This window comes from Oncorhynchus keta, chromosome 5 (genome assembly GCF_023373465.1).
Source record: "Oncorhynchus keta strain PuntledgeMale-10-30-2019 chromosome 5, Oket_V2, whole genome shotgun sequence".
NCBI classification, from domain to species: domain Eukaryota; kingdom Metazoa; phylum Chordata; class Actinopteri; order Salmoniformes; family Salmonidae; genus Oncorhynchus; species Oncorhynchus keta.
Window position 1 is genome coordinate 13,019,342 of NC_068425.1, and position 24,708 is coordinate 13,044,049.

Below are 24,708 nucleotides of genomic sequence, written 5' to 3' on the forward strand. Positions count from 1 at the left end.
ATTTGTAAATTGTTACAACACTGTATATACACTGTATATATATATATATATATATAATATATATAATATGACATTTGTAATGTCTTTATTGTTTTATTGTTTTATTGTTTTGAAACTGTTACTGTTAATTTTTATTGTTTATTTCACTTTTGTATATATCTACCTCACTTGCTTTGGCAATGTTAACACATGTTTCCCATGCCAATAAAGCCCGTTGAATTTAATTGAGAGGGAGAGGGAGAGGGAGAGGGAGAGGGAGGGAGGGAGAGAGAGAGAGAGGGAGAGAGAGGAAGACAGAGGGAGGGAGAGAGAGGGGGAGAGGGAGAGAGGGAGGGAGAGAGAGAGAGGGAGAGAGAGGGAGACAGAGGGAGGGAGAGAGAGGGAGAGAGGGAGAGGGAGAGAGGGAGGGAGAGAGCGGGAGAGAGCGGGAGAGAGAATGAGAGGTGTGGAGAGTAAAGGTGAGGACGAATGAAAAGTGACAAGTGAGGTAAAAGAGGGGAGGAGAGATAAGAATAACTGAAAATAAGAAGTGAAAGATAAGGTGAGAGGGGATGAGGATTGGGGGCAGAGTGGAGACAGGAACAGACGAGAGTGTGTGCGGTGGAGAGATTGGCTGTGTGTGGCTGCAGGATATTAGCGCTGGGGGACCAACAGCAGAGCAAACAGACCTCACATCACATTCTCGAGGAGGGTCAACAAGGGGCATCACAAACAGCGCGGCGGGAGATTATCTTAATTCCGAAGGCAAGAAAATCCAAGATACCGTCCATGCTGACACCCTCTAATCGATGCCGACAGGTAATTCAGACGAGTGCATGGGAGAGTTTACAGCTTGCAGCTGGCCTCAGCAGAGCATTCGTGGACGTAGAGCCCCCCCCTCGCACTCATTCAGGTTCAGCCACGGCAATTCATTCAGGAGCACTTTGCTCCTCTATTATAGACCACAATGGATAGCATTATGTAATATATAATAATCACATGAGTGGATGATAAGGGTAGTAACAATATGGGAGAATAATATCTCCACCACTAAACTCTGAACATTCACAGGAAGTCGTTTGTCTCTCACAGGAGTATTCAACTCTTTCCCTATGAGGTCCAGAGCTTGCTGTTTTTTTGTTCTACCTGATAATTAATTACACATACCTGGTGTCCCAGGTCTAAATCAGTCCCTGATTAGAGGAGAACAATGAAAAAAACACAGTGGAACTGGCGTCGGTGTCCAGAGTTAAGTTTGAAGGGTATATAACAATTGACTCTGCCAAAGCTCTGCAGGGTTCTCAGCTGCCTTCCAAATGTTCCAACATAATGTTGTGACTGTCACTGTAGCGTCTATCATGCTGCCTACTGACAATAGGCCCGAGAACTCCTTAGTTGCTCCTAAGGACAGTATAATTGTTACACTCACGGTGTAGAATCATATACTACGCCATCTGTATTAAACCAGTGCAAATAACACAGTTTACAGAATCACGGCTAGAATTGTACACTAACAGCTTAACCGTTTGGAATGAGCACATCTCTAAATAGGGGCCAAAACGAATGGAGGAAAATGGAGGACGGGTTACTAGGGGAGGTTGTTGCCGGAGTATATCCTGAGGGCATTCGAGAGAGAAAAGAGGCCCGGCCTAGCTGGTGTCTCACGGCTATCACTGGCACTGCTCCAGGGTTGTGAGAGAGGCACTGTTATGTAATTCCACAAGAGCCTCTTTCTCTGATACGTGGCTATTGCTTTTCAGTCCAGTCCTATGTACCTGTGTTGCCAATTCGCCCAAAATGCCTGCATCGAAAAAAACATCAGGCCAGAGACCAACGTTTTGTTAATGTGTTTGAGAAGCCGGGTGAAGCCAAGAGTGTTCGGATTTTAACATTCACATCACAGGTAGAGCAACATACAGACTAGTGCTACATATTTGGAAGTTAAACCACAAAATACTCAAGGACGTACATTGTTCAACGCCTAGGGGAAAAAAACGCTTCATAGTTTGTCTTTGTTCTAAACACACAGGTATTCAAAAAGGAAATATACACAAAAAAGAAAAGAACGTCGCCTTAAAAGGCTGAGATTCAGACGCTGTCAGACAGTAAATGAAACATCTCGGGAAGTACATAAAACACCCAGGAGATTTGGAAAAGTAAGCATTTTGACACGCAAGACAAATATCTGCTTGATCATGAAAATAAAATATGTATGTTGGCGCATCATGCAGCACATCTTTGTCTCCCCAGCAAAAAAATCGATCTCGTCCTTTCGATCTCGTCCTCATATGAGATCGAAAGACGACCCCACAGAATTAGGAATTAGATAGGATCTCTATGGACTACCCCGTGCAGTTTTAAGGACATGAATATCTCTGTTTGCGGATGTGCAGCGAGAGTAACACATTTCACACCCTCTTCCTGTGTATCTAAACAGAGTGGATTCGTTCACATCTTTCAAAGGAACATTTTCAAAGCTCTTACTTGGCAAAACATCATGAAATAAACACAGGTGAACCTAGAATGACACAAACCACCAACCTAGGATAGTGTCACCTGCAACCAGACAAACCAAAACAAGGATGTTGTGCATGGTATGAACGCAAACGGTCTTCTAGGTAGAGAAATAACAAAGAAACCGACAGCGGACCCCATGACTGCAGTTCCATTACAGCCCCAGGGCTCACAGCCTGGACGTCTCACCTACACTCTTAGAAAAAAAGGCTGCTGTCTAGAACCAAAGAGGGTTCTTCGGCTGTCCCCATAGGAGAAACCTTTCGGAACCCTTTTTTCTAAAAGTGTAAGTCCACACACACTTAAACCCACTGACTTTGCCACTTCTACCTGGAGAGACCATGACGCACAAACACGCATGAAAAGCTTTCAGGTCCCACTGTTCTTCTGCCTGAGTAAAAAGACTGACGCACTCATGTGTCATTTTGAATGAAAGAGAAGCAGTGGCACGTTCTGCACACCTCACACCGTGTGTGGGGGAAAAGCACCGCGCCATCCCTCTTTAACAGTGATTAAATAAAAGATGAATGTGTCACGTGACGCGCCTTGGCTCATTTCTGTTGGACAGGTTCACGGCCAACCGAGTTGACGTGAGGAGTCATCGAAGTGGAAAGGGAGGTGTGCTCAAAGCGATGTGTGTCTACAGTGTGTCTCCTCGCAGTAGAGGGACTTGCAGGTGAAGGACTATAGGTTCCTGATCCTGTGGAAACGAGTCGGAGAGCAGAGCCTGTTTGCATATTTAACCACCATAGTTGCTCCTCCATTGGTCATGCGGTTCACTATTCGGCATGCCTTCAGGCTTCAGATATGCTCTTAGCAAGCTGAGACCAGCAGTATACTATAAATACTGAGGCATTGCTATCTCTCCCTGGTAGACCCAGCCCTGTCTCAGCACAGCTGATAATGCTGGAGCTCACTAAACAGCCAGGGTAATGAGAAGCGAAAGCCCAAAACCGGCCTAATTAAAAGTAAACAGACATGGGCATGTAACACCCAGGATGAGCATTTAGCCGTGAACATCAGATTAGACCGTATGTAAGGATACAGTTGTTGAGTTTCAATCTCAGAAATAACAGGGGCCAAAGACGAGCATCGGCCGTGGTTTACTTTCTTCTGCCCCTCCAGGATGACACGGTTTCCTGTGTTTGGGGTAATGTGGCTTTCCATGGTGTTCAGAAGGGATTATAGTTGATAATCAGCTCCAGATCTTATAGGAGAATCAAAGAGAATTAATTGGATTCTCAGCCTTCTTCTATGGTGTGATTAATGTGGCAACTTAATTTATGCATCACAGACCACTTTAGATGCCCTTATTTACTTCTGTGTTTCTAGGGATGTGTTCACACTCTTATTACTGGAAAGAAGTAATGGAATGCATACCTCGCATTACGTAATTGATACTGGTGGTGGATAAATAAATAATACTAGTTGATGATTAATTCAAAGATCAAACATCCTTTAATCCGGTCATATTTAAGTGAAACAAATTAGAAAATGCAATCAGACATGGTTAATTATGATCCAGGAATGTGATTATGGTGTGCAGTTGTTAACCTACAACATGGCCATTGGGTTACTGCCTGTGGGTACAAAGAGTAAAGGTTCAGGCCAGTCACTGCAATAATACTAATAAGGAAACAGAAGACTGCAGGGGGTGCAGTTTCATTTAAGATTCTAGCACAGATGTGGATTCCAAATGGATTTGGTTTCATAAATGTAACTTTTAACTCGCATTCTCATTCTCAATGGTGCCCTGAGAACAAACAAGACAACATGAAAATGTCAATAAAACAGGAAAGGAATTCAACAGATACACTACATTTCAACAACAACACAAACACATTATTATTCCAATCAACCAAAACGCTCGCATACCTCAGTGAATTCATTCCTCGTTGGAAACGACACTATTGGCACCAGGGATTCAAGATGTAATGAGGATGATCATTTTTCCAAACATGGGGTGCGGTAAAACGAAAGGCTGATTTACCCAGGTTGGTAGAGACACGAGGGACCTCAAGAGTTAACCAACCCCGCCCGTGAGCGGGTTTGGTGCCTCGTATTATTCTACTTTTAACAGAGACGCGAGATCTTTTAGAAGCTTGTGCAGCAGAGCTTTGTAAACAAAATGGGAGAAATGAAGTGCTCTATAGGAATTTAGAGGTCCAGCTGACCTTTTGATAAAGGATGCAGTGATGAGTATTAAACCTGTTACCTGTGATAAGCACTCTATGGTACACTATATCCGAGGGTTTTAGAGTAGTGGCTGTTTAAGGAGAGGCGTGATCTATTTCTATAAATCAAAATGCCTTGATATTTACAGACATAAATGTGTAAACCATCTGAAATATTTCTATGAGAGTAGGAAAAAAATCATACATTCAGTTTTTCCCGCATTAAGTGCCAATTTTAAATCAGCAAGGTCTTTCTGCCAGGCAAAAAAATCAGAATGCAGGTCTAACATAGCCTGGTCATCACAAGGGGCAACAGCGTACATAGCAGTGTCATCTGCATACAGATGAATATTACAGGTTTTTGCAGATAGACCAATATTATTTATATACAGTAGATGACAGGTCCCAAAATCATCCCCTGCAGGACACCTTTATTACTATCGAGGTAACTTGACACCATCAGAAAGCACACATTGTGTACTGTCTGACAGATAGTTCCCAAACCACTTGCAAAACGCTTTGGTCGAGGCCCATTTCAGACAACCGTTGTATGAGTGGTGGTCGACAGTATCAAAGGCCTTAGATAGGTCTATACATGTGGCAGCATAGTGATTCCTATGAAATAAGCAATTTAACTCAGAATCTAAGACTTGCATAGCTGCTTCAATGGTGCTATGTCCAGGCCTAAAACCAAACTGGTGCACATTAATTAAGAATATCATTTGAAGTTCTTAGCTGAGAGTTTGTGAGTGAATTCTAATGTTTTTTTGCAAGGCAAAATAGTTTAGAAAACTATCTCCATGTCCCCTTGATCTGGACATATCCTTCTATATTTCTCTTCTCCCATCTCACACTGGCTCGGCACAAAGAATCACATGGTCTTGCTAAAAAGGTAGGATGGCATAATTGACATGCAGGACATGCAGGATTTACACAGATCTCCACATTTATCTCAGGGATAACACCTCACATTTATCTCAGGGATAACACCTCACAGGCTCAGCAATGTGGCACCCCAAATCCCTCTCTCTCTCCTTTCTCCCTCTCCTCTCCCTCTCTCTCAGTGCTCTGGTCTCACAGTGGGTGATCACCAGGCTGAGCTGATGCGGCCTGAAAGGCCGCACTGTTTAACGAGCAGCGCAGGGCGTGTGAGTGAGGAGACAACAGGTGGACCGTCAGATTGATGCGCCGCAGCTGTGGAAGCACCACTATTCTTGCCAGCTGTCGGCCTGAATAATAATCATTAAAAAAGGGATCTTTGCAAAGAACCTAGCATGCTGCCAAGATGTTTGTCTATTCCTACATCACATGGGCGGGAAGGAAAATAAGTTATAGACATAGAGATGTTGTTCCTTCCTCTGGTTTAAGTGACACTGCATGGCTTCGCTCATGGCGGTTGCATCGTGTAAATATTGAAATGTGTGTGGCTCCTGTCTACAGAACATAACTCAGTTACAGTGAAAGTCTACACAACGCTTGCACACTCTTCTTTTGCTGCCTTAAAATTTGATCTAAAAAGGAATTACATTTAGATGTTTTCTCTAAAGATCTACATAACCTACTCCACAATTTGAAAGTGAAAGATTTGTTTATATTTTATTACCAAATGAATAACACAAAAACGAAGATGTCTTGATTGTATATGTCTCCCTCCCCCTGGTCGAAGCACCTTTGGCAGCTATTACAGCTGTGAATCATTTTGAATGAGATTCTAACAACTTTGCACACTTAGGGAAACATACAGTTGAAGTCGGAAGTTTACATACACTTAGGTTGGAGTCATTAAAAATAGTTTTCAACCACTCCATACATTTCTTGTTTACAAACTATTGTTTTGGCAAGTCGTTTAGGACATCTACTTTGTGCATGACACAAGTAATTTTTCCAACAGTTGTTTACAGACAGATTATTTCACTTATAATTCACTGCATCACAATTCCAGTGGGTCAGAAGTTTACATACACTAAGTTGACTGTGCCTTTAAATAGCTTGGAAAATTCCAGAAAATGATGTCATGGCTTTAGAAGCTTCTGATAGGCTAATTATAATAATAATAATAATATATGCCATTTAGCAGACGCTTTTATCCAAAGCGACTTACAGTCATGTGTGCATACATTCTACGTATGGGTGGTCCCGGGAATCGAACCCACTACCCTGGCGTTACAAGCGCCATGCTCTACCAACTGAGCTACAGAAGGACATCATTTAGGTCAATTGGAGGTGTACCTGTTGATGTACTTCAAGGCCATCCTTCAAACTTTACTTGACATCATGAGAAAATCAAAAGAAATCAGCCAAGACATCAGAAAAAAATGTAGACCTCCACAAGTCTGGTTCATCCTTGGGAGCAATTTCCAAATGCCTGAAGGTACCACGTTAATCTGTACAAACAATAGTACGCAAGTATAAACACCATTGGACCATGCAGCTGTCATACTACTCAGGAAGGAGACGCGTTCTGTCTCCTAGAGATTAACTTACTTTGGTGCGAAAAGTGAAAATCAATCCCGGAACAACAGCAAAGGACCTTGAAGATGCTGGAGGAAACAGGTACAAAAGTATCTATATCCACATTAAAACGAGTCCTAAATCGACATAACCTGAAAGGCCGCTCAGCAAGGACGAAGCCACTGCTCCAAAACTGCCATAAAAAAGTCAGACTACAGTTTGCAACTGCACATAGGGACAAAGATCGTACTTTTTGGAGAAATGTCCTCTGGTCTGATGAAATCAAAATAGAACTATTTGGCCATAATGACCATTGTTATGTTTGGAGGGAAAAGGGGGATGCTTGCAAGCCGAAGAACACCATCCCAACTCTGAAGCACGGAGGTGGTAGCATCATGTTGTGGGGGTGCTTTGAGCAGGAGGAACTGGTGCACATCACAAAATAGATGGCATCATGAGGTGGGAAAATTACGTGGATATATTGAAGCAACATCTGAAGACATCAGTCAGGAAATTAAAGCTTGGTCACAAATGGGTCTTCCAAATGGACAATGACCCCAAGCATACTTCCAAAGTTCTGGCAAAATGGCTTAAGGACAACAAAGTCAAGGTATTGGAGTGACCATCACAAAGCCCTGACCTCAATCCTACAGAAAATTGGTTGGCAGAAGTGAAAAAGTGTGTGTGAGCAAGGAGGCCTACAAACCTGACTCAGTTACACCAGTTCTGTCAGGAGGAATGAGCCAAAATTCACCCAATTTATTGTGAGAAACTTGTGGAAGGCTACGTGAAATGTTTGACCCAAGTTAAACAATTTAAAGACAATGCTACCAAATACTAATCGAGTGTATGTACATTTCTGACCCACTGGGAATGTGATGAAAGAAATAAAAGCTGAAATAAATAATTATTTGTACTATTATTCTGACATTTCACATTCTTATAATAAAGTGGTGATCCTAACTGACCCAAGACAGGGCATTTTTACTAGGATTAAATGTCAGGAATTGTGAAAAGCTGAGTGTAAATGTATTTGGCTAATGTTTATGCAAACTTCCGACTTCAACTGTATGTCTATTGTTTTTGCCAAGATAACTCAAGCTCAGTAAATTTGATTAGGAATCATTGATGGACAGCAATTTTCAAACCTTGTCTCTGATTTTCAATCTAATTTAAGTCAGGACTGAGGCTGGAGCACTCAGGACCACGCAACACCTCTTCGAAAGCCAATCCGGTGTGCCTTTGGCATTAACATTTGGGTATAATTGTCCCGCTGAAATGTTGAATTTTTATCTCAGTGTTATGTTTTCAGAAGGCTAAGGCAGGTTTTCCTCTAACTTTCTTTACCTTGGATTTGCTGCTATCATATTTCGTTAAACCCTGGAAAACTCCCCAGTCCTGCCACTGACGTGATGCTGCCACCACAATACTTTCACTCTGTGTTGTGTTGTATTGGATTTGTCCCACACCTGTGGTTTTTAATTTAGGCCCCAAAATGTATTTATTTGCCAAATTGTCTTGCAGTATTACTTAATGGCCTTGTTGCAAACAGAACAGATGATTTGGAGTGGATTCATTATTTTGATGTTGTCATAGAGGCCAGTAATGTGGAGTGAATGTGGAGTGAATGTGGAGTGAATGTGGAGTGAATGTGGAGTGAATGTATGAATGGTTGAATGTGGATTGAATGTGGTGGCAGCATTATGTTATACTATGTGGTTGATATTTTATGTATTTTCACCGGCAGGGACTGTGGTGGCAGCATTATGTTATACGTACAGTTTGCCCGTCACCGGCAGGGGCTGGGAAGTTTGTCTATGTTATACGCAGCATTATGTTATACGTACAGTTTGCCCGTCACCGGCAAGGGCTGGGAAGTTTGGCAGCATTATGTTATACGTACAGTTTGCCCGTCACCGGCAAGGGCTGGGAAGTTTGGCAGCATTATGTTATACGTACAGTTTGCCCGTCACCGGCAAGGGCTGGGAAGTTTGGCAGCATTATGTTATACGTACAGTTTGCCCGTCACCGGCAGGGGCTGGGAAGTTTGGCAGCATTATGTTATACGTACAGTTTGCCCGTCACCGGCAGGGGCCGGGAAGTTTGGCAGCATTATGTTATACGTACAGTTTGCCCGTCACCGGCAGGGGCCGGGAAGTTTGGCAGCATTATGTTATACGTACAGTTTGCCCGTCACCGGCAGGGGCTGGGAAGTTTGGCAGCATTATGTTATACGTACAGTTTGCCCGTCACCGGCAGGGGCTGGGAAGTTTGGCAGCATTATGTTATACGTACAGTTTGCCCGTCACCGGCAGGGACTGTCAGAATCAGAATCAAAATAAATATGAAAGTAGCAAAGCTAAGGGCAAAAAGAGGAAAGCTGGCCCTAGTCTTCTGAAAACCTAACCCTGGGATAGAGTTGTACAGTTACAACCGGATGACTATACAGATTGTAATGATAAAGAGGTGCTCAGTGTTCCTGAATGGTTCAGTCCCAGTCCTGACTTGAAAATCAGAGACAAGGTTTGAATATTGCTGTCCATCAATGATTCCCAACCAAATGTACTGAGCTTGAGCAATTTTGACAAAAACAATGGTTATATGTTTCCCTAAGAGTTGTGCAAGGTTGGTAGGATCTTAATCAAAATGAATCACAGCTGTAATGACTGTAAAATGTATTTTCACCAAGTACTAATATATTAGTCATCAATACATGTTGTTTTTTTATTTGTATTCATTTGGACAATTTTCTATAATAGTTGTTTCACTTGTGGAGTAGGTTGTGGACCGTGCCCCAGGACTACCTGACATGATGACTCCTTGCTGTCCCCAGTCCACCTGACTGTGCTGCTGCTCCAGTTTCAACTGTTCTGCCTTATTATTATTCGACCATGCTGGTCATTTATGAACATTTGAACATCTTGGCCATGTTCTGTTATAATCTCCACCCGGCACAGCCAGAAGAGGACTGGCCACCCCACATAGCCTGGTTCCTCTCTAGGTTTCTTCCTAGGTTTTGGCCTTTCTAGGGAGTTTTTCCTAGCCACCGTGCTTCTACACCTGCATTGCTTGCTGTTTGGGGTTTTAGGCTGGGTTTCTGTACAGCACTTTGAGATATCAGCTGATGTACGAAGGGCTGTATAAATACATTTGATTTGATTTGATTTTGTGTACATCGGTAAACGTAAAATTGTACGTCAGCAAAATGTGAAGACTGTGCAAGGGGTGGGTAGGCTTTCACTAGGCACTGCAACTTCTCAGAGGAATCTAGAGTCTGATCTGAATCATGATGCATGGCTCCGTGCAACGGCACTCTCCAAGCTTGGCACGACAAGGGATCGACTTCATTGCTCAGGGCACACAACATATAATGAGCTAAATGTATTTAATTCATTTGGTGTTGGTTGCTGTGTGAAGCTGTTGCCCTGAAAGCCCAATTCTGTGTCCACCTTCATTACTCTGCAATCGATCATCATCTGGGCGGCCACTTCTCTGGAAATGACTAGGCTGTGGTCAACATCCTCTTAAAGATCTCAGACAAAACAATAGTGACAACAGAAACTGCTTCGAAATTGGGACAAAAAAGGATTACGTTATTCCAAAACGAAGTTAGATTATTTATTTTTTAATTCAAGGATTTCAACACACACAATACTTGACAGCACTGAAAATCAGGACAGCACTACTGTTCTACAAACAAATCAATATGCAAATCATGTTTTATTTCATATGCGCTACCAATAGTAAAAGCAGTTGAAAGACCACTACCTTGTAATGTGATGACATGTTTTCCATACATACAGTCTAAGGAAGAGGGAGGACCAGTAAGTAAAGCATGCTCTCCAACATAATTGTTATCATACACTGTGGCTGGAAAACGGTGTGAATACTGGCACATTTTAATGAGTAGATGCTAGTACGTTTAGAGGCAGTTCCTATGGTAACAATGCCATCTCTTCACTCTCTTGTTGACAATCCATTAGATTCCTCCAGTAATACTGATGGAAATCCTGAGTTTAGATTCGATTAGATTAGTTTAATAGTCGCATGTATAGAGTGACAGATGTCATTCTTGAGCGCCAAACTCCAACAATGCATTGAAATAACAAAATAAAAAATATAGTAAAAACATGGATAATACTACCAATAAATGTATATAGAAATGTCCATAAAGAGGGGGTGGGGTCTGGGTGTGCAGTGGGAGGAGGAGGGGAACAGGGATTATCTTAACTCCTAATGCGGACATTGCATGAATGATTTTAAATCTCTAATAGTCTTTAATTATGAATCAATACTTGAGCTTAGGTAATTGCGAAGCCTCAGCAGGCCAAAATGTTGATTTATGGTGCATCTTGACAGAAGTGCTTAGAGACCCTTAAAAGAGCTGCATTAAAGCTACAGCTGCTTCACAGTCTGCAGTCAATAGGATTTAAAATACATTTGGCTTAATTACCTCACTACCTTAAAATGGGACTTTGGGTCCTAAATGGTGCCCCTAAACATGGGGCTGAATTGAGAACATGGATGTCGCACATGAAAAAGTAGCTCCCTGTCCATGGCTTTGTAAGCTATCAATCATCTTTCTTCAAATGACGTAGGCATTGATGTCAAGTGTCATCCCCGTTCTCTGGTCTGGTGTGACACTGTGGTTACTGATGCTATGTCTGAGGTCAAAGGTTGCTCATAGAGGCTCAACATGCTTCACTAACCCTGCTCACATTACCTCTGACTGATGACTGTCACCACTGTTCACTGCCATGTCTCCGACCTCACCTCATCCATCAGAGGGGTGCTCATCTAGCCACACGCCCATCCAAACACCTCACTGGACCCCGGGACAGACACTATTGATGGTGCTCCAAATGAATATTCATGAATCAAAGTTTTGTTTTGTTTGGGGATCCATTTTTAAGAGAGAGGGAAAACCACTTAGACCTTCTACACCAGAGGGCTCCCAGTAATTTAACAGATGCTGGGCTTAACCCTCGCACAGCAGATGTTGATGATTTATTCTCTTTTTTTTTTGCCAGATTAAAGCACTCTGCCTCGACAGCCGCACGGTGGCCTTTTGGAGGTATCAAGCATTTGCCATTGGATGAAATGGTTCATCACCAACAGCCACCTGTGTAGCATTACTCTTCATTAGGAAAACGCATCACACTAATCCAGTTAAATGCTTAACTGATAATAAAACACGATGATACAAAAGGATGTGTTCCATCTAGGATCAACTGCAGCTCTTTAAATATAGCAAATCACACGATTCATATTAAGATGTCAGAGACCTTGATGTGGCACAGCTTCATGGAAGAAGGGTAAAATAACGTTGTTTTGTGACCACTGTCCCCTAGGAATCAACATCTTTGAAACCTTCTGACTTTTAATGACCTGGAGTTATCCTTGAATTCCTCTGTTGGCACTTCAACGTGCAGGGCAACGAACTAAGTCAATCTTCTGTCTACGACCCCTCATGGGTAAAGCATTACCTGTCATTCCCTGACGACGGGGGAGATAAGAAATCTTCTGAAATCAAAGGGAGAGTGTCTTCTTCATAGCCACAGGCGCCAGATTACCCATCAGCGATGGCCGTGCAAAGATGCAGAGCGGATGTTGCAAGAATAACCCGTTGGGATTTGTCAGATGGGGCGGAAGCATCATTTGTCCCGATAAACAAGCCAGACTCAACGTGTGTAAATCAGCCTTACATATAGGTGGGAGTGCAGCTACATGATATCAAAAGGGGGGAAATAGTGCTGCGTCTGTCTGCTGCTGTGCTGCGGCAGCGCCAATTTGGACTATTCCTCTAAGGCAATGGGTTCCTTTCAATTCGGTTTCTCCTTCGCTCTCTTGATTTCCCACGGTAGAATTGACAGAATTACAGTGTGTAACGTTCATGTTTTGTCAACTTTTCCATGTCTGTTTAGCAGACAAGCACGTTATTAATTAGATAAGCAGGGCATTAGACAATCCATTCCAAGAGGCAGGAAGTATTTCATTGCAGATGCTGTCTCCATCAAATCCCACCTGTTCCATTGACTTCACTTCTTCACTTTTTAAAACATACCTGTTGTCTCAGCTGTTTGGCTGTACATACCAATGGGAGTAATGCTCTGCATTATAAAAACCAACTACCAATTGCTTTACAGGGTGTGTATCATCAAAAGCCCACACATATAGATCCATACTGAACACCACAAAGACATGTGCTATTGCATGGATTTCACATTGCATTTGATCTCTTAATAATTCACATAAATACTGAAAGCACTGTCAATCATAGAATCTCTCTCAGGCAAAGACAAGCATCTACCCACAGCATTAGCATGCACAGGGGCAGATCTGAGGCAATGTGATCACTTGACATTCAAAGAGAGAGAGAGATAAGTATTGATTATGGTGAGGAGGGTTTGGCACTTCCACGGCTTGAAGCGGCTATAGTTAAAACATGCAGCACAGGGTTGGGCAGTGCACACTCACCTCTCTGCCGGAACCTCAGTCATTACTGCAAAGTGAATCACCCACCTGCACTGTGATGGAACTCTGTATGGAAACTCCCTCTAGGTAGGCAAGTGTTTATCTTAATGATCTATTACACGATCTTGCTGAGAGACTGCTGTTTTGTAAAGACAATAGACTATATTAAATAATATATTTACAGTTTACTGATTCGCACACCATCATACCATACATGCAATTGTAATTATCAAACTATTATGAATCCAATCTCATCTAAAGGGTTTTAAACTTATATACATATATATTTACCTGAAGTAAGACATAGCAAATTCACTGCATTTCTAAATGTACATTTTTTTTAAGACTTACTGATAGTTCACCTTTTTTTGTGGTTTCTAAAATTTGCTTAATTTCAGTTTGTGACAAAACAAGCAAGTATAGTATAGAGAATCATTGTACCATCTAAACCGTTGTGAAATATATTTTTCACAACCAAAAATATAATATTTTCAGCTGGTCGAAGCTTGTATACAAGATCTAAAGTAAAAGACGCAAAAACGAAATAGCGCACATAGAACAGATCTACCGCTTCGTAGACTTGCTTTCAATGAGAATGACAGATCTATGACACATATTTCTATACGTCAAAAAGTCACATATTGCAGCTTTACACATTCATACAATTTATTTCCTAGCTACAGAGGAACCGGAATTATTTGGACTTACTCCTGAGGTTTTGTATTTCACAGAGGTATCCAGCCTTTTCATGAGTGTGTGTGTGTGTGTGTGTGTGTGTGTGTGTGTGTGTGTGTGTGTGTGTGTGTGTGTGTGTGTGTGTGTGTGTGTGTGTGTGTGTGTGTGTGTGTGTGTGTGTGTGTGTGTGTGTGTGTGTGTGTGTGTGTGTGTTGGTCCCACCTCACGTTTTGCAGTAGTGTCCAGTCCCCTTGCAACCAGTCTAATCACTTAAGCGTGAATGATAGACTCAAGCATCATACCTAGTGGAACACATATTTTGCTATACAACTAAACAATATGAACAACATCAATATATTTGGCTCCAACTTCTTTAGCTTTTCCTATCATCTGATATGCATAACACATTGACACAAACAATTGTATTCGGCCAGAGACTTCACAGACAGTGTGCTGTTTCAGAACGGCAATGTTCATGTCATTTGTAAATGTATTGGTAGGTAAACTGTATAACGTATTGAAGAAAAAATGTTTTTGACAGGTTTTTAATACAAGTAAACAAAAAAGATGATGTTGTGTTGTTATGCCTGATTGGATATGTTTTTAATAGAATACATGTGCTATTATTGTTACTATTTCTGACAGTTTCTTGGCATGTGCATACATTGCTTTATCTTTCCTCTGTATTATGCGGTTGACCTTTCACCCTGAATTTCTGCAGTGTGCCTCGTATGCATATTCCGCCATCCAAGAGTATGTAATTCAGTGAAGGAAATACTGTTTCTCGTACACTCACTCAATGAAGCCAGATCAATAAGAAAGCCTCTGAAGTGAGCACATTGACAAACCCGTTATGTATCGCCCGTTTTAATGGGTTCTCATGCGCAGGATATTCATCAACCCGTGTGGTGCTGCAGCCTGCAGGTATACAGCCCCCGTGGTATTTTGTAGCCCTGCCCTGTAATTACTTTGCAGAGAAGATGGCAAGGGAGAGGGGGACGGGGGAGGGGGAGAGGGACGTTCAAAATGCCTCGCTGCCGTGCCACTTGTGTGATGCTTGTTTGCTAAAGGTTTTCTTCCGTCATAAATCAGTCAGCATGAGGCTGAGGAACTACATGCCTGGCGCACCAGAACGATTTTCATCTTTGTGCACTCGTATATGAGTTGTGACTGATTAAAATGACCAACCGAGCCAACCCCTGCGAAGGAAAACTTCTCAACAATTAGACTCCTATTATAATGTATCTGTCTCCTTTTCACATGGACACTCTTCTTCTGCAGGGTGGTACGGCATGATCAGGGGCTCGACTGCTTTTAAACAACAGTGATCTTGAGGAAATTCGACCTTTGTGAACTGGAGACTGGAGCACTTAATCGTCAACCCAACAACACTCTGAAACTGACACTGGAAGCAAACTTTTCTCAAGTACAAAATATGCTTTGCATCATCTGGTCCCATTAGTTTCTAGATGTATCTGGGATCTAAATGGCCATCTCTGCCACCTTCAATAAAGTCTCCTAAGTAAACGCCAACACATTTCTTCTTGAGATGGGTCCAGGTCACAGCTCAGTAAACGCCATACACAGTTAATGAGTCAAACAAGCTGCTGATTCAAGGTGAAGCTTGCAAATGCCATTTTTGTATGCTTTCTAAAAGATACTATCTCTGCAATTGTGCCATCTTTGCTTTGCAGAATTGAAATACAACAGGACCCAAGGGCAACCATCCAGCTTTAGGACATCAGCTTTGTATTTCCAGCTTATCTGCAATTTCCAGGCTCCATTAGATACAGAAAGTCCTCAACCTTCAGTCATATTGTTTCTTGCCACTGAATGCTCAGGGACTGTCAATAGACTTTATTTTGGATATCAATTGTCCCGAGATACAATTCAGACAATGTCTTTATGACAAACATGTCCTTCAAATCGGAGGCATTTATAGACCCTCCATGTTTCAATGGAATGTTGAACTTGTGTTTTACAGTATAGAACTACGCAGTTTCTTCAGTTGGGATTTGCAAACTGAAATCTCACCTTTAATTTAAACGGATGCAGTTTGACTACAGAACTGTGGCTCAGTCTAGCATATGCCACCACAGTGTGGTACAATGCCTGTGTCACAGTGTTCATTGTCTTTAAATGACAAGAGGCAGGGTGTGATGTTGACTATAATGGAGGGGTTTTAAACACTGTCAACATTTACAATTTCATTCACCAATCATTTATGTTAATGAGATACATTTATCAAAAGGCACATCCCACCGGGTACAAACTGGTTGAATCAAAATTGTTTCAATGGAATGTGTCAACGTATTGTGACATGGAATCTGCGTGGAAAATACATGGGATTTGAAAAAGCCATCAAAGCGGTTGTTTTGAGGGTGAAACTTGTTTTGAGGGTGATTATGTCATCATGCTAACCAAATATCAGCGTGGACAAACCTTTTATAAAATATATTTAATGTTCACCTTTAAAACACAGGTCAGATCTTCAGCACTATATCCACTATCAGAAAATAAATAAGTCCTACAAGAGAATTGATATATCTTCAGTGACCCTTTGCTCTCCCATCCAGGTTGTTCACCAAGCCCATCCAGGTTGTTAACCAAGCCCATCCAGGTTGTTAACCAAGCCCATCCAGGTTGTTAACCAAGCCCATCCAGGTTGTTAACCAAGCCCATCCAGGTTGTTAACCAAGCCCATCCAGGTTGTTAACCAAGCCCATCCAGGTTGTTAACCAAGCCCATCCAGGTTGTTAACCAAGCCCATCCAGGTTGTTAACCAAGCCCATCCAGGTTGTTAACCAAGCCCATCCAGGTTGTTAACCAAGCCCATCCAGGTTGTTAACCAAGCCCATCCAGGTTGTTAACCAAGCCCATCCAGGTTGTTAACCAAGCCCAGCCCTGTTAACCTAAGATATGTGTCACTGACCATTGCCAATGTGCTATTGTGAGAATAATTGTTGAGAGCTCTAACATTTAAAACTAAATAGATTCACTGTTGCTGTCAAAGTCATTCCATAAGGTAGGTTTTAACAGAGCAAATGAAACGTGACCATATTTGATCACTTACAGTATATCATCAATGATGCTATTTAGGTCTATATAGCATTTACAAAAGTCATCAAAAGCAATTGTTTCATTTCAACCCAGAATTCAACCAGAAATAGACAATACAATAGGCCTAGGGTTTCAAGCTCTGGTTGATTTCAAATGTAATGATTGGTTTAAATAATGGTTGAAAGCACAGGGATAGACATTTGGGTGACAGCTAAACCACAAATCCGACATTGTTTTCCATTTGAATTTGGTTGGGCTTTTAGATGGTTGAAAGAAGAGGGAATACACATAGTGAATACACAGAGTGAATACACAGAGTGAATACACAGAGTGAATACACAGAGTGAATACACAGAGTGAATACACAGAGTGAATACACAGAGTGAATACACAGAGTGAATACACAGAGTGAATACACAGAGTGAATACACAGAGTGAATACACAGAGTGAATACACATTGGAAATTCAACTATCTTTTGGCTGTCATTTTGAATGGGTGAATATAGGTTGTGATTTCATTGATCGACATCTCAACCAAATATGGCCCAATTACCCACGTTGAAATGACATAGTGTGCCCAGTGGGATACTTGTTATCCCAAAGGAGAGGGAGGAATTGCAGCACATGTGCTACTTCAAGCTGATATCTTATTAGTACCACAGACACTTCCCTCACATGTGCCATTTAATGATCTTGTCTGAATTTGAAAGATGATCATTTCACAATTGCACACGACTTTTCTCATAATCCTGCCATGTAACATGTTTGACATGATAGCATCTCAGATATCTATTTTCCATAGCAGGCCTAATCCTATTCCTCATCTGTATGAGATGAGATGAAACATGAAGTAAAGCACATAAGGTATTATGCCCCCTACATTAATATGGAAAGAAATGATTTGATTCTTATAGATTCCAGCCGGTGTTATTGCATAATTTACCAAGACACCTCTTGGTGATGAGGCTGACTTGGACTATGCTGGTCTCACTCAAAACCTCTTGGTTTGTCCACATACTAGTCAATACTCAATGCAAACACTACTCATGACATCATAACTGGACTCAAAGTCATCAGTACTATAAACTATAATACCAACAGGTCTTAACCTCTTCACAAGATCGTTGGTGTTGTATTGAGGCTGTGATCGCTGCAGGTCCTATGCTTCTCTGCGTGATGGTCCCTCAGGCCAAGGCCCCGTACTGATTGATGCTCTCACAGCAGCACCAACCCACTTCTGGGTTAGACCAAATGGGACTCCATGACCTCGCAGCTGCCAATCCAACAAAAGGTTACTACAAAAGAAACGTCCCTTTTTCAGGACCCTGTCTTTCAAAGATAATTCATAAAAATCCAATTAACTTCACAGATCTTCATTGTAAAGGGTTTAAACACGGTTTCCCATGCTTGTTCAATGAACCATACACCATACATACCAAACAATTCATGAAGACATCCTCCTCCCTCATGTGGTACCCTTCCTGCAGGCTCATACTGACATGACCCTCCAGAATGACAATGCCATCAGCCAGACTGCTCATTTTGTGCGTGATTTCCTGCAAGACAGGAATGTCAGTGTTCTGCCATGGCCAGCGAAGAGCCCGGGTCTCAATCCCATTGAGCCCGTCTGGGACCTGTTGGATCGGAGGGTGAGGGCTAGGGCCATTCCCCCAGAAATGTCTGAGAACCTGCAGGTGCCTTGGTGGAAGAGTGGGGTAACATCTCACAGCAAGAATGGCCAAATCTGGTGCAGTCCATGAGGAGGAGAAGCACTGCATGCAGCTGGTGGCCACACCAGATACTGACAGTTACTTTTGATTTTGACCCCCCCTTTGTTCAGGGACACAGTATTTCATTTCTGTTAGTGACATGTCTGTGGAAATTGTGCAGTTTATGCCTCAGTTGTTGAATCTTGTTATGTTCATACAAATATTTACACATGTTAAGTTTGCTGAAGATAAACACAGTTGAAAGTGAGAGGATGCTGTTCTGTTTCTTTTTTTGTCGAGTTTAGTTGGCAGTCTGGCTAGATGACTTTAGCCTGGCTAAAAACTTAGCAAGCTAGCTAGTCTTTTTAGCTTCCACCCTCTCCATGTCAAATAAGGCATGTCTCACTCTCAATCTTCAGGTATTACAAGGAGCTTCCCCTTTTGTGACGAAAAACGACATTGCAATACCGAATCTTGCGTCTGCGTAGAGTTTGTGGAAGCTTAAGACATTCCACTAAGAGGCCCTATTGAGGAGGATACTGATGTCGTACGGATGCTGGGGCCGCTACAGTATTGTGGTATTGTAACTGCAGATTTTGGCATGCTGTTGTACCATATGTTTCTTAGCTCTGTCCACAAAGCATGACTGGTCTCTTTGATTACACTTTACACATTGTTAACCATTTACCCAGAGCATCTGGGTTTGAGCACGCCAGTATGTCATGCTTAGGTAATTTCTCTACAACATGCAGGGCATCTACTGCAAACAATTCTGAAACAAAGCATGGATGCCTCCCACAAGATAGTCATGTTTTCGTTCATCTTCAGTATGATTCCTTATTGTGTAGTACTTTTTATCACTTTTTTTTCCAACAAGAGAATAATGCTTTGTTGCTTTGTCCAGGAAATCACCAGTTACCATGCCGGATTAAATGTACTATACTATGTCTTCGCAAAGTTATGCACGAGTTTACTTTAGTTCGACAACTACATTGACAACCTATCACCACCAGTAGACTCATCATCCTCCTCCTCCTCATCATCATCATCAGCATAAGCATTACCACTTACAGTGTCTTCAGAAAGTATTCATACCCACTGACTTATTTCACATTATGTTGTGTTTCAGCCTGAATTCAAAATGGATGGAATATATATTTTATCTTTACATAAGTATTCACACCCCTAAGTCAATATCTTGTAGAAGCACCATTGGTGGCGATTACAGCTGTAAGTCTTTCTGGGTAAGTCTCTAAGTGCGTTGCACACCTGGATTGTAAAATGTTTTCCCATTATTATTCTTTAAATTCTTCAAGCTCTGTCAAGTTGAGTGTTGATTTCTGCTAGACAGACATTTTCAAGTCTTGCCATAGATTTGAATGCCGATTTAAGTCAAAACTGTAACTAGGCCACTCAGGAATATTCGATGTTGTGTTGGTAAGCAACTTCAGTGTAGATTTGGCCTGGTATTTTAGGTTATTGTCCTGCTGAAAGGTCTATTTGTCTCCCAGTGTCTGTTGGAAAGCAGACTGAACCAGATTTTCCTCTAGGATTTTGCCTGTGCTTATAGCTGTATTCGGTTTATTTTTATCCTAAAAAACTCCTTAGTCCCTGGCGATCACAAGCATACCCATAACGTGATGCAGCCACCACCATGCTGGAAAATATGAAGAGTGGTACCCAGTGAATTTCTTGTGTTAGATTTGCCCCAAACATAACACTTTGTATTGAGGATAAAAAAAAGTTGATTTGTTTGCCACATTTTGTTGCAGTTTTACTTGAGTTTTCTGTTTTGTTTTCTGTATTTATTTCACCTTTATTTAACCAGGTAGGCCAGATGAGAACAAGTTCTCATTTACAACTGCGACTTGTGCCTTGTTGCAAACACAATGCATGTTTTGTAATATTTTAGTCTGTACAGGCTTCCTTCTTTTAACTCTGTCATTTAGGTTAGTGTTGTGAACTAACTACATTGTTGTTGATCCATCCTCAGTTTTGTCCTATCACAGCCATTAAACTCTGTAACTGTTTTAAAATCACCATTGGCCTCATGGTGAAATCCCTGAGCGGTTTCCTTCCTCTCCTGCAACTGAGTTAGGATGGACGCCTGTATCTTTGTAGTGACTGGGTGTATTGATACACCATCCAAAGTGTAATTAATAATTTCATCATGATCAAAGGGATATTCAATGTCTGCTTTTATTCTACCAATAGGTGCCCTTCTTTGCAAGCCATTGGAAAACCTCCCTGGTCTGTGTGGTTGAATCGGTGTTTGAAATTCACAAACACAGATTCAGGGACTTTACAGATAATTGTATGTGTGCGGTGCATAATCATGTTAAACACTATTATTGCAAATGTTCACTCCTGAACGTATTTAGCCTTGCCATACCAAAGGGGTTGAATACTTACTGACTCAAGCTTTTCATTTTCGTTACTTAGTAAACATTTCAAAAAACCTAATTCCACTTTGACATGATGGGATATTGTGTGTAGACCTGTGACACAAAATCAAAATGTAATCCATTTTAAATTCAGGCTGTAACACAACTACATGTGGAATAACGTAAAGGGGTGTGAATACTTTCTGAAGGTACTGTATGTCTTTTTCCAATGGCAATATCGATCAGGACAGCTTCGTCTCCTCCACTCCTTGCCGTCATGAGAAGCTGTAATTATTTTCAGTATCCGCAGCACGATCTCACTCTCTTCCACAAATAACCAAGCTAAGGCAACTTGCATACAAAATAGCTGACTCAATCTTCAAGCTGCATAATCAAGATAAGAAAGACAGGGACAGGAGAAGGAGATGCGGGATGCTAATGTGAGGCAAAGCTCCAGCGACAGTAGCTATGAAACGGTGTGAGGATGTTTTAAAATCGTCAAAACTCTCTCGGTTTAGCTGCAAACATCAAGTTAGGTTGCTCATCCCACCACTATTTACAAAGACGTGGAAAGTAAATGGTGTCATGGAAATGAGGGGTAAACAATAGGAAGAAAAAAACATAGATTGGTTTTAATTATTGTCTTCGTAGCCTACTGTCTTTATGTATACATGTTTCGTTCAACATATTGATACAATGCACTTGTGCCATGTGGCAGGTGAGCGCGTAACAGATGAGTATACCTTTTATTTTACTTGTCAACTGTGTAAGCCGAGGGTTTACGCACCACTATACGCAACAGCTCAAGCTGTTGTCGTAATATGTTTGGCTGAGTATCAGCTGAGCGTTAGGCTCTTGTCATGGCAACCTTTGTAAGCGAACCACACTTTCTCAGCACTCATGCAAATAAGGCCTACTCAATATCGTGAATCAATTTAGAATGTCATTATCAATGCCACACATTCATCAAATGGTGCAGTTGATCCACAAAAATAATGTAATATACAATATTTGCATATTGGTAAAAAAAAGAAAAAAAGAAAAGAAAAAGAAAAAAATAAGATTTGCACAAAAAAAGACGTGTAAGAAAGATATTGCAACAATATTTGTAAACAATATTTACAAACACCTAGGCTATACAATATACATTTGCATACAAGATGAATAGCAAAGACGCCTTATTTTCAACCAAGTAGATGTAGGCTGCACCCCCTGCCCCATACACTAGGTCTGCCTGTATCCATAGAGGGTCATATTGTTGTTTGTATGGGTCTGACTTCAACCGTATGAATTATGTGACGACGGATATGAATCACAGGATAAAAACAAATATTTAGTCGTTGAATAAAATCAACTGCAATCCAAAATCTCTGAGATAATTCAATCATCTGATGTCACTTTTATAGGGATAAATCCATACCCTAACTTAGCCTGCCTGGGTGTTTATATACGTCACAAACCCTTATTTCACATGAATTACAAAATGTATTACCATGCTCAGAGGCATGCAACTAAGAGTCTACATAGTCACCGATTAATTATACCCGCGATGTTTAACTGCACATGGTGCAGCACTATGTTACAGTAGGCTAAGTATTTATGTGTACTGTAGGGTATGTCATGTAGACTCACCAGTACAGATTAGCCCTGTTGACTGGGTCAGTTCCTCGTGTCCTCACGGACCTGGCGCGCCTAGCACACCGGGCTGTACTCTGGATGTCATACCGTATGTTGCTTATTCTGTAACCTACAATCCTGCACGCAAACTCAAATTCTGAACGTTTAAGACCTCTGAGAAATTATCCGATAAGGTGTCGCCTTGACGTCAGCAAGGATCTGCGCACTAGTGTACATTTAGCAAATTGTTCATAATTTAATTAAATAGGAAAGTAACACAGTTGTCATATAATTCTCAGAAAGCCCATGGAGGGAAGCCATGAGAGAAAAATATCTTCTATGGTTCAAGGCGAACTCTAGCGGTAAAGAGGGTCCGTTCGCTGTCCATGGTGCTGAAATGCATTTCAGACAATAGTGGCTACTTCAATGTTGGCGTCCCTTTTACTTTTGCATTACAATTGCATATTACATACAATGAACATTAAATGAGATAAGATAAAGATGTTTGGAGGATGGAAACCCTGATTTTCTATTTAGTCAATATGGTTGTGTATTTCTCTATTATGGGACAGATTATTATAAACCTAGCTATATCAAATAACTTAGAAACCACTCTTCGTGAATATTATTTTTAACGTGCTACAGTTTAAATACCTAGATTTGTTCGTTCACTGATAAAATAAACACATTCCAAACCACTTAAACTATGCATGTCATCATAAAGGCATGTGCAAAATGTGTTTAAGTTTTATGCATGCATATGCAACTTCAAACCAGGTCTACATTTTCTACAGCTAACTCAAGGATAAGTGATATGCTACAATGTGTTGCTAACACACGTCGCCATTGGAATATGGCTCATGTGTGAAAACTATTCTCGCCAATAACACGCAATCACTTTTACATCGTTGACTTTCAATGTACTGTGCCGACATTTAAAGACACGACTACAACGTCTACGTTGAAGATGTTAGAGAATTAAGTCGTATTGTGTCTACTGCGGCATTGAAGCGTATTAGAGTACAGCATTCCTCCACTAACCAGAAACATTTAAGCGCTTACCTGCTTACAACAGCGGAGCAGAATCCCTCTAGCCTTTCCCGATCAAAAACTGGAACCCTATGTCACCATGAACCCCAAGACATTTTCAAGGAGGCAGCAGGTTTCTGATGAAAAATCCAGGGTCCTGTTGGTCTCGGAATACAAGAAATGCAGCTCCTCACTGCGTCAAGCACAAGCCTCAAAGATCCATTAAACAGTGAGTGATTAATTTAAGCCAGAGAGCCCTGATCGAAATCTCTTTCACTCCTTGCCTTTATGTATTCCGAACAGGAGTCGGGAGTTTCCATTATGCCGCGACAGGGCTCATTTTTTCAATCATATCGGGGCTGACACCACGTTTTAACCATAATCGGCGGGTTATTATTTCAGTTTGGAAGCTCAGTGGAGAACTATGAGACAGGAGAAGAAGCATGTTGATCCTCAAACCCAGTTGGGGTGAACATAAATCTCATAATAAGATTGTTTGTCACCGCACGTCTATAAATGGTGGAGTTCAACACAGTCTGAAGGGTAATTGTAAATCCTTTTGTTGCAGTGTGCCACTGCACCTCTAAATATAGTATAGATCAGCCATATATATCATAGGGCCTACATATTTAACCTGGCCT

General features: G+C 41.4%; 1 protein-coding gene across 2 annotated transcripts in view; it reads right to left on the bottom strand.

The window, feature by feature from the left end:
- LOC118365296 (protein ELFN1-like) overlaps positions 1-24,331 on the bottom strand; it is an 89,525-nt gene extending 65,194 nt beyond the window's left edge. The window contains exon 1 of one of the 2 annotated variants that reach the window (XM_035747395.2): positions 24,101-24,331. The gene's annotated coding sequence lies outside the window, so the exon portion shown is untranslated. Of the gene's footprint in view, positions 1-23,053; positions 23,195-24,100 lie in introns of those variants that run through there. The other variant, XM_035747396.2, reaches the window with a different exon arrangement.
- Positions 24,332-24,708: the final 377 nt, after the last annotated feature.